Here is an 11,237-nt window from a genome sequence, read left to right on the forward strand (position 1 = left end):
GTTTATTCTACTTGGCATTTCAATAACTTTAATCATACCATCATTGCCACATGCAGATATAGTACAACCTTTGCCAAATTGAAGTTCCTGTCTGGTGACATGGTTGAAATATAACTATGATATTTTACAGTTTAATTGTGGGACTTAAACATGCAAGCTTGTTATTTGACCACCCTGCCAGCTTTACTCTTGGTCAAGTGACTGGATACTCTGTCATATCAACTTAATTTAATAGAAAGACATCAATCATTTGTTGAAATGATTAACGCAACCTTGATGTTGTCATGACAAGTGACCTCTTGTAGTCATTCGAATTTGACACCTGTAAAAAACAGGCAGGTATTGTGTGCTGGAAGAAGTCAAGGTGAAAGACTTTGCACAGAAAGTGACTTTGGCACATGCAGCTCATATCTCATTGTGCAAGAACAGTCAACACTGATTTCTCTGAATTGTGATTGTGGTATTTTCATAACCTTATCTACATAGTTTTAATTACCTAAATTGTTTGAAGATGGCAGTTCAGAAAATACTCTCATGAACAGCTGTTTTTCATCAGAACTTGACCCTCTCCACCCCACCCCCATCAAATCATTATTAAAGATATTTCTGTAAAGAAACAAACATGTTATTTTCCCTGGTGTTGTTTACACACACAAACGCCTGCTCACTGCTATGCGTACATGTGTATGCATTTGTCTGTTTGGTTATGCCTGTATGTGTGCCTGTGGCTTTCTGTCAGTTTCTGTGCATGTTATTGGATATTTGAGTGTATGCCTATAGAAAGCAGCGTGCTACCGAGTAAATGTGGCATAGTGCTCCCTAGTTTGGTGATCCAATTGTCATGCCAGAACAGTCGGAGAAACATTTACCCAAGCAGTGATGCTGAGATGAAAGGAGAGAGGGAGAGAAGCAGCCAGGCTGGTTTTTGTGCTACTCTGCGGAGAGCAGACAAACAGCGATCGACCATATCGGTGTTTGGATTTGTCAGAGATAATACTGAGGTGCTTTTGTGAAGGCAGCACAGCTAAACCAGAGTGAACAATGTTGAACCAAACCTTATGGGTCTGACCCACTTCCAAATTATACATATCCTTTTCTTCCTCTCTCTCACTGGCATTTGTTTTAGTGCCATTTTTGTTTTAGACTCCTGTTCTTCAAGACTCACAGTATTTCCTATTTTCTGAAAGGGCCTGTTCGCCCAAATCACAAAAGAAATACTGCATTCAGCCATATGGCTAGTTTTTTTTAGATGGTTTTATCTGTTTTGAGACAAAACATTGGAAAATATACTCACAAATTCAACAGATATATCTCTCTATATCTCTAAAAACCATGATGTCAACTTATTTTATTCTAACAATTTATTTAGCATTATTCGCTCCTGTGATAAAATCTGAGTAATTTGACAACCTTTTTTCATTAAACTAGCTTAAGAAAGGATAGCTTTTATAAAAGTAACGGATGGAGTGGTTCTCTCCAGAACACAATGAATAATTGATTTTATTAAATAGACTAAACGAATAGAACAAATTTGACACAGGATACTTAAATCACATGAAGACACATCTATAGAGAAAATAGCCTACAGGAGATGTATGGATTTAAAAGGAAGAATTAGTGGAAGTGAACTGTGAGCCATGTCAGCAGTAATAACTTATATATTATCCTTCTCTAAACCGGATATGAATAATTGCTTGTTTTATTTCAGGATGATGAGTCAGAAAGCGCCTCCCTATTCTTACACAACCTCAGGATGAACGTGAGGCTGTAGCCTGTAAGAGCAACGATTCTCTGGATATGAGAGCCAAGTCTGGTACATCTTCATTGATTTCTCCCTCTTGCTTGTGTTTGTGTAGGCTCCCCACTCTGAGAGGTACAGAAGGCGGGTGTGTGAAGGGGAAAAATATGGACATCTCATCCGTTTTCGTTCAGCGTTTTGGACACCCACATCTTCATTGAAGCTGCTATCACAATGCCTATATGAGGAAACTGAACCCACACGTTTCTGCCTCGCCAAATGCTTAGTCGAGGTGAGCCCCTGGATGAAAGCCCAAGTGATCATCAAGAATGTGTTATGCCGGTGGCAAACAGCAGGGGGCAGTAGTAGTCTTCACGGCCCTTCCATGAACCTCGACCTAGCTATGTGTATATGTGTGTGTGAGAAAGAGATCCTCAGCAGCATCTTCTCCTCCACAATCCTCAGTCCTAAAAAGCCCTTTTAAAAGGCTGTATGAAAATTCATCGTGCTTTCAAACTGACCTATTTTGGGAGATTGGTTGCTTGGCTTCTGTGAATTTTTCTCCCCCCTCCACCACCCCCTCCTCCCCTCTCTGTATTCTTTCTTATCGTGATCAGGATTTTGAGAAGGCAAAAGAAATATTGGCAAGTTACTGGGGCAGATTTAAAACACAGAAGCACCAGCAATGGTTTGAGAACATCGGTGCTAAAAATAGTCATGTCTCTTATTTTCCATAAATTAGGCCCACCTAAAGAACATATGGCAGCTACGCACCCACACACAGCCACTGTGCGCACACAGAGAGACATAACACTGGTTCTTGTGTTCCTCTTCTTTCTTCTTGTTTTGCCCTTTTCTACCATTTCACAAGGCTTCTTGGAAGTCCAAATATGCCACCATCACTGGGTGAGAGCACTCCATTTCCACAGACATGCACTGTAGTAAACAGAGTAATCCCCTCCTCCATGTTTTAAGGATTAATAATATCTTTATTCATAAGCATAGCAGGAAGACTCCTGTCGTGCTTGTGATGGGACACTCAGGCTACACACACACGCTCACTGCTGTGCGCACAGAAGCACACACACACACATACACACAGAGGAGCATGTGCAAATAACCATTAAGTGTCATGCGGACCGGCTCCAACACACGTCCTTGTCTTCTTTCTGTGATGACATGATATGTGGGTGGCAGATTGATTTGGTCCAGCGAGAGAGAAACAATCAGATCAAAGAGGAAGAGGAAGTGAGAAAGAGAATAAGCAAGCGGGGGGGGGGGGAGAGAGAGAGAGAGAGCTCTTTCACTTTGACTTGATGGATTTAACTCTCATTCAAAGGGGCAGACTCACGACGCATGGGAGAGAGATTCGTTTTTCCTTTCTTTTATCTGTGGAAGTACTACAGTGTCTCTTCAACACGCACATCGCATACACACACACATACAGTTGTAAAAACACTGTGCAAACTCTGCTCTACTGTCGTCTCCCTGCACACATCCCTCAAGCACTCATCTGTCCTCTCTCCCCTACTCTTCTTCTATCTCCCCTTCTTTTCTTTCAGAGATGGCTCCAGCTAACAAGCCTGGGGTTGCATTAGCCAGGTCCTTGGTCCACAGTCCCCATCAATGAGCTGGAGGAAGGATTTTAGAGCAGTGCTATCTTTCTGATTGCCTGTGTGATAAAAGAATAAAGCTGTTAAGATAGGAAGAAGAGGAGGAGGAGGAGATGGAGGAGGAGGGTGAGTATCAGCATAACAGCTTTTGGGGAGCCTCAAGTTCGACTCCTGGGGGCAAGATTGGGTGCCTCTAATTTCCCTGCAAGCTCAGTACCCAGACTGATAAGACACAGGCAAAGTGTGGGGGGGTCCAGGATGTAAGTGTGTGTTTGTGTGTGTGTGTATTTCATGGTGGCATTTTGTTCATCAGAGCATGGTGTGTATTTGTTAGTTTGTGTGTTTGCGCGTGGTCCTAGGCGAGGATTACCTTGGCACTCATTATCACTCTTGGTAAAGATCATCATTATAGCTTCACCTGCCCCACGTGGCTCTTCTAGCCCTCTTCAGTAACTCACTGCTAATACTCACACTGCTCTGAGACACACTGTAGTCTGCAGTGAGCAGTAAAGGGCATGTACTGTACATAAAAACGAGGCTGGCTTGCAGGGATGCTTTGCTTCAATCAGAAAATGTACACTGGATGTAAGCTGTAAGTTAAACACATCCATCCATAGAAAGCAGACATCTCAAAAGCAGGCAGACGTTCGCTGCTGTTGGAATTGTTTTGTCTGAGTGAAAGCTGCTTACAAGCTGCTCCAGCGGTTTACAAATATGTGTGTGGAAAACAATTTTACTTCTTCAGACCTCCCTTACACCCACATTGTTCTCTTCTTCATCTTCTGTGTCCCATGTGGGTATTACAGCCAGCTCACCCCTTGATCTTACTTTCTGCAGTGAGCGTATTGTTCCCAGATGGAGGCAGCATAGTAGATCTATCACTTTGTGATGCAAATCCTGCATGTGCTAGATTTACTGTACATTTTTATAATACTAATGTGAATTTATGTTTATTACAGTTTAAAAAAAAAAAACTAATTTCTAGCAAGGTGATGATGAAAACGTTTTTGAAGAAACCGATTCAAAGGCATAAAGGCAAATTGTCAGATGATGATATTTGGTGTACAGAACTGCATTTTGCAGCAGCACAAATGCATAGTAGCATGTATTCCGTGTTCTGGCTGTAGTGCATGTATAAACATCCACTTCTAAGTTGACAAAAGGAGCCTGAACTCCCAAGAAAAATAACGCTATAGGTCATACTCTCAGTAGCCAAAAACAAACTATAGTCACACTTGAGTAACAGATGCCATCGAGCAACCATAGTCATTATGACCCAGATAAGTGATGTTTTTCAGATGACGTCTATATTAGGTGACAAGTTTCCATATTCGAAGGTGGCAGGTTGTATGGCTGGTTAGATCCTAACTCAAAAAAATTGGCTTTTGCTGCAGGAGACAACAGTTTGCTTTCCGCTTCCTATCATAGGGACATTGTGGTGTTTTAAGACAATGATGGTTGCCTAACTTTAAGGAAGTAGTAACTTTATCCTCTACCACGTATCAAGTGATCATGTTAACCCAAACCATGATCTTTTCCTAACCAAGTTTTTGTGGCTAAACCTTGCCAGTTCTTAACCACAGCATTATCACATCACAAACAGAATTATTTTTTACAGTGACGGTTTTGGGAAGCACAGACAAATTATGTTGTCCTGCCAACTACTTCTGATAAAGGCATCATATTGACCACTTCAGGAGGTCTTGAGTTCAGTTCTGTGCAAAAAAAAAAAATCTCTACTGATCAGTTGTAGATTGGAAAGTTATACATCAGAAGTATGGAAGAGGAAAAATACTATGGAATCATGAAGTATATGCTACACAGTAGCAAAGCAAGGCTTTTGTCACACCAACAAAGTGAAGCTTTTTTTCCTCATTTTTTTCACTATTTGTCAAAAAGTAATCTTGAAAAGCCGAAAGCTGTCACCTAGTTCTTATTGCAAGTTGAAATATAGTCTTTAAAAGTACAACCGTATTATTATTCACGACTGACATCAAATCATATTTCACCTACATTTTAATGTTGACTGAGGAATAGTGGTGGGCTGTGAATAATGTCATCTCAAACAGCTGAAGTTCTGATTATCTTGCCACACGCCCAGACAATAAGACCCATCATCCCACACAAGCATTATAGCGGTATAGAGGAATGTTACTGATAGTAGAGAAATACTACTAATGCTTCATGCGCTTTCAGTGTAGTTTAATGAGGACTTCAGCTGTTACACATACATTTCTGTACAGCTTGGTCAATAGCCAATGAAACTTTTAGACCTCCTTATGTAATGTAATGCACTGCATCTGATGGATGAACAACAATCACTCATTCAATACCATCAGCATGTTCCAGGGGATACTTCCTTGGAGCTGATCCTGCTCTCCTTTCAAAAGCAGAAAGCGAAGAAAAGCAGAAAAAGAAAAAAGAAAAGAAAAGCCTTGTTGGGTCTTTAAATGCTGTTTTGTTGTGTTATGTAGCGCATAATAATAGGAAGAAACCCAAAGGGTGCACACAATGCAGTGGGGAAGCTAAGAGTAGAGTTATTTAATGAAGACAGGTGGCATTCTGTCTGTCTCTCTCTTTCATGAGCTGGTGTGGTGGTGGCAAAGCCTCTCCAATTTCCAACTATGATGCAACTACCAATGTCTTTATCCATGTCTACATCCACATCGTTGTCATCATGTTGAGTGCATGGGGAATATGTCTATGATTGTCAGTTTCTTTTGGATATTTGTAACAAAGGCTTTTTCTAGGAGAAATACTGGCTGGTAGCATTTCATCAGCTGACAAGTCTGCTATGTCCAGTGGGCCCACAGGAGACCACGGTCTTGCCTGGAGCTGTGCCTGAGAGGAAAATCGAAAGTGGTGCTTCAGGACGTGGAAGCAGGACAAGTGTGATGCGAATGAGCATTTCCAACAATCATGCTGGCTAATGTTCCCATCAGTGCTGGTCACACAATAACATGCATCAGTTGCCAATATCAAAGTGAGACATGTACCAGTTGTCAGCATCGAATTTAATCTTGCACTTTCTCTCCAAATGCACTGTAATGCAATGTGATGGTAACTGTTCTGTTTTTGTTTTGGGTTTTTTTCTTGGTATTTATGTTATATACTGTATATGTTTTATACTGATGTGGACTGGGAGCATTTGGGGTTTTATGTGTATGCAAGTACACAATAAAATAAAATAAATCTTGAATCTCAAAGTGGTTTTTATCCGAGTTCTTTTGACAATGACAGAGACAAACCTAGACAGAATGTGTTTAAGTGCTTTGCTGGTATTTTCCCCTTTTGTGTTTCTCTTTGACAGAGAAAATGCACCAGAAATCTCACCTGATGTTGGTGGAGCTCCAGTGTGAAGGAGCAATGAGGTGTGGTTGAAGCGTGCAAGACTATTTCTAAATGTAAACAGAGGCATTCACGACCATTGAGTCACATCTGTCTCTGTCTGCAGATATGCCCCCCCCCCACACACACACACACACAGCCCCAAAATATTCACTGACATGCACACACACACACAAATTCATCTCATTCTCTATCCCATCATCCCAATTCACACTCCCTTTCAGTTGTTTAATCACTGCAGAGGATTGTGGGACACTGCACTGATGGAGGAAAAAAAAAAAAAACAGAAAGCCAAGCAGATATTTGCTAGGCTGTCGCAGTCGACGCATATTCCAGTCTCAGCAGTCCCAACTGCAGTCGACCTTGAGGTGGTGTTAGAGATGTAGAAAGCTGTCTGCCTGTCTGGCTCAGCAAAGGTCTCTTTCTCTTTCACACAAACTTCCCTCTCACCTACTTGTTTTTCAATTTTCCTCTCTTAACTCAGCCTCACATAATAAGTGTTGTGTTTTCCCTAATCCGTCCACCTCTTATACAGTCTTTCCTTTTGCCTCCCTCTGTCACACACACGTACACTAATCTCATCAATTGCCTCCCTGCCATTATCAGTTGCCACATGTACCAGAATATATTACATTTGTTTATTTATTCTTGATTATACATTCATTTATCCTTTGCTTTTTTCTGTTGCCAGTTGGTATAATACTGTTTCAACTAATGACAAGTTCAGGAAGCTTTTAGGGGTTAGAATTTGAAAATAAATGTATGTATAACTTGCACACATTATTTATGTGTGGACCCAGCATAAGATTTCTGCTTTTAATCCATTTTCAGAGAATAGTACACTTAAATACACTGTAGGTGGATAAATTGACCTAAATATACATTTGACATTTTCTGAAGCACTCAGTCTAACTTTTGGCAAAAACATGACATAAAAACAAAAAACAAAATATACATTTTAACAAACCTGATGCATGCTTTTAAGACAATCTTGCCAACCCTTATTTGTCACTGCCCCTTGTGTGTTTTGATCTGCCTGTTCCTACCAAATCTACTGAGGGCAAAATTTAAATTATTTTCATGAGGAACACCAACTGATAACTTGAAGGTTTTGCTCAAAAAGTTACCAAGATTACTCAATAAACCTATGTTTGGCTCCGAGCTCTGGTGTAGATGAAAGATGGGGCAAATTTGTTTCAATAAAAGTTGCTCAATTGGCGCATAAACAACAGATGTTTCTCCTACTGGTTTTTCTTCAAGGTTTTGCGGTCCATTGCACATACTGTATTCAGATCTCTTTCACTGAACACACTGCACTGTCCCATAAACTTTACATTGAGAATACTTCTTACACATAAAAACATATACCAAGAGTTCCAAAGATATGTCTTATAATTGCAATAACTGGCACAGACTAGTAGTTGGTGAGCCAACTAGGCATGCTGTATCTTCTATATTAATATTGATGCTTCTATGTTTACAAGTACGATGAAAATCTGGGAAGGAATGCATTTGCTATTTTCAAGAAGCAACAGATAAAAAAATGAGCGCCACCTATTAAAATGCAAACGACAAAGACATTACAGCAATGAATACTATGTTTTAAATGAAAAATACAATTTCAGCTGCATTTCTTTACCTAACTGCACAGTTGTAACATGATGTTCACAAGTAGTGCTTCTAGGACATCCTACACACAGTACACACATTTGTTGTCATTATATCTTTCTCATTCTTACACAGTAAACTGATGCTGCACGTGTTTGATGTATTTCTGTAATGTTAATGCCTCTTTCATCCCTCAGCCTCACCATGTTCTAATCCATACTTGTCTCATTCTTTTCAGTAAAGCACTTTCAGTAACATGTAGAACATAAGGCAAAGCCATTAGTAACTCTGTGTTGTAGCATTTGAAATTGTTTCGGGGGGGCGGGGGCGATCAATGTGCACTTTTTTCTTTAACTGCCTGCATTGTTCTCACAAAATGTGATATTTTTCTTTTCAGAATATTAATTGGTTCTGTTAAAATAAAATGTTTAATTATGTAAAGCACTGACCATGACTCTTGCTAGAAAAAAGTAAGGAGGGAAACTCTGCAGCATTGTGGTTAAGATGTACATCCTATAGCTATAATGCCCCCAATTTGATTCCAACCAGAGACCGTTGATGCTTGTCAGACCACTCTCTCTCTCCCATCTCTATATCAACTGTCACTACCCAATTAATAAGGTAAAATATATCATCTTAAAAAAAAAAGATGGAGGAAAAACCTTATTCCCTCACTGAGATGAACAACTGCTGAGTTTGATTAGATTTGGAAGATACACCCAAAACAGAAACTTAAAGTAGTGTAGCTCATTAATTAAAAAGCAATGTCCTTGCAAGTACAAAATATTGCCACAAGCATTCATGAAATCCAACATTGGTGAAATCCTAACAACATGTCTAAAATGGATAACTAGGCTGTGGCATGTAGGAGCACACTGACAAAAAGTTAGACGGATTAAAAGGTCATCTTTTGCCTCGCCTTCAGTAGAGAAGAAGCAGTTGAGCTGAAAAACAGTCTGAGGCAGAGAGAGAAGGGGATTAACCCTATCCTACAGGACAGCAGGATACTGTACATATCTGTCTGAGCCAGTGTGTGCGAGCATGAATGTGTATTTGTGTTTGAGGATGGCATATCTGTATTCTGCTCACTTCCTCTATGCATGGGGGATGCAGCCGGTAGATAGAAGGTGGTCTGGCATTTAAGAGCTTGACACTATCAGTGGTGTGCGAGTGAGTGTCAGGAGTGTGTGGGCGTGCAAGCATGGGCAAGATGAGTAGGAGGGTGGGCGGAGGAAGAGTGTGTGTGTGTGTGTGGGGGTGCGTGTATGTGTGTGTGCGGGCTGGTGCTGTGGGGATGGGAGGGATTTCCACTGAGCCACAAAGCAGATGGTGCAGATGTGAGTGGGTGTTCTCAGTCTCAGCAAGGCCAGGTTTATCCAGCAGCCATGTGGAAGTCCAGGGATTCATCTTCGTTTCGCTCTCCATTGAGGATTCGTCTGCTTACTAGCTCATTACCAGCCTTGGGCTAAACTGTGAACATTTGTATGTATACAGCACAACTGGCACAGTACGAGGCCACATAATGTGGCAAACTTTAGCTTGGGGAAAGTGCAGGCTTTAAATTCTGTGAGGTGTCAAAATGATGCATCATCATCTTGCATTGCTCATCATAGAAGGGAGAAGAGGGGTTAGGTGTAGGATGAAAAAATGGTTTGCCAGATTGTAGCTATTTCTAAGAGAGGATTTTAGTGTCGAGGTGTCATGCATCTGACAGCACATGAAGCTTTCTTTCATATTGTTTCATAAGCCACAATCATGCATGTCTCAACATAATTCCTGCTCGTCTCAGTGAACATTACAAATGCTTTTTCTCTGTAGTTTTGGATAACATTTTTCACTCCATGGTGATTGAAAAAAACATCACATCATTAATAAATGTATGAACCAATTACTCCACAAATCAATTATTCAATTTTCCCATAAATTAACCATCCAAGCAATCAGCCACATATGAGTCAGTCAATCACTGTTGATCCAAGAGAAGCCCCCCCCCGAACTCCTTTCTCCCGACAGCATTGTGCCCTTTTCCCATCTCAAAAGATAAACGAGATGGGAGAAAAACTGTAGATGTACCGTCTCATGTTCCTGCCTACAGGGTAGCCTGGGGCCAATTTTCATCATTACTTCCATGTTCTTAAAGTATTCATCTGTGGCCTGTTCTTGACACATTGGTGGCATTTTCAGTATGTCAGGTATGTGCCTGTAATCACCACTAACAGTCAGAATAATATAGCATCAAGAAATACCGTCTTTGGCCAAGAGTTAGTCCCGCCTTACCTGGCTTGAGCTAAGATCGAAGTGTAGCAGGCTGGCTGCAAAAAATGGGCTCTCTCCTTTAGATTATTTCAAATGGCATTTAGTAATATGTGACATTTATGAAGCTTTATTGCCCATCAGGAATTTCATTCAGCTGGAGAGTCATGGCAAAAAAAGAAACATTCCAGTGTGAACTTATGATTAGTATTTTGTGTAGATGTACCAGCAAAGGGGCAACATTTTAACATTGAAGTAAATGGAATAACAAAGAATATACTTTTTTGTCAGCATTAGCTCTGCCTTGTAAGGTATCCTTGAGTGCTTTGAAAGGCACCTTTAAATAAAATGCATTATTATCATCATCATTATTATTATTATTATTTTAGCGATTACATTTACAATTCAGTTATCAGTTCATCATTTAACAAATCTATAGCCATGCTAATGACTCTATGATGCTGAACTTAAGCACGGGGAAGCTTGGTACTAAATGCTAACATCAGCAAGGTAATATGCTCACGATGACAATGTTATGTTAAGCAGGTGTAACGTTATGCAATGTTCAACTTCTTAGTTGGGCATGTTAGAATGCTATTAATAGCAAATTAGCGTGTGGACTGTCGGTTTTACAAGACTTTAGTTAAACCAAAGCAACATATTCACAAAGTGAATTT

The sequence above is a fragment of the Scomber scombrus genome, chromosome 4 (assembly GCF_963691925.1).
Source record: "Scomber scombrus chromosome 4, fScoSco1.1, whole genome shotgun sequence".
NCBI classification, from domain to species: Eukaryota; Metazoa; Chordata; class Actinopteri; order Scombriformes; family Scombridae; genus Scomber; species Scomber scombrus.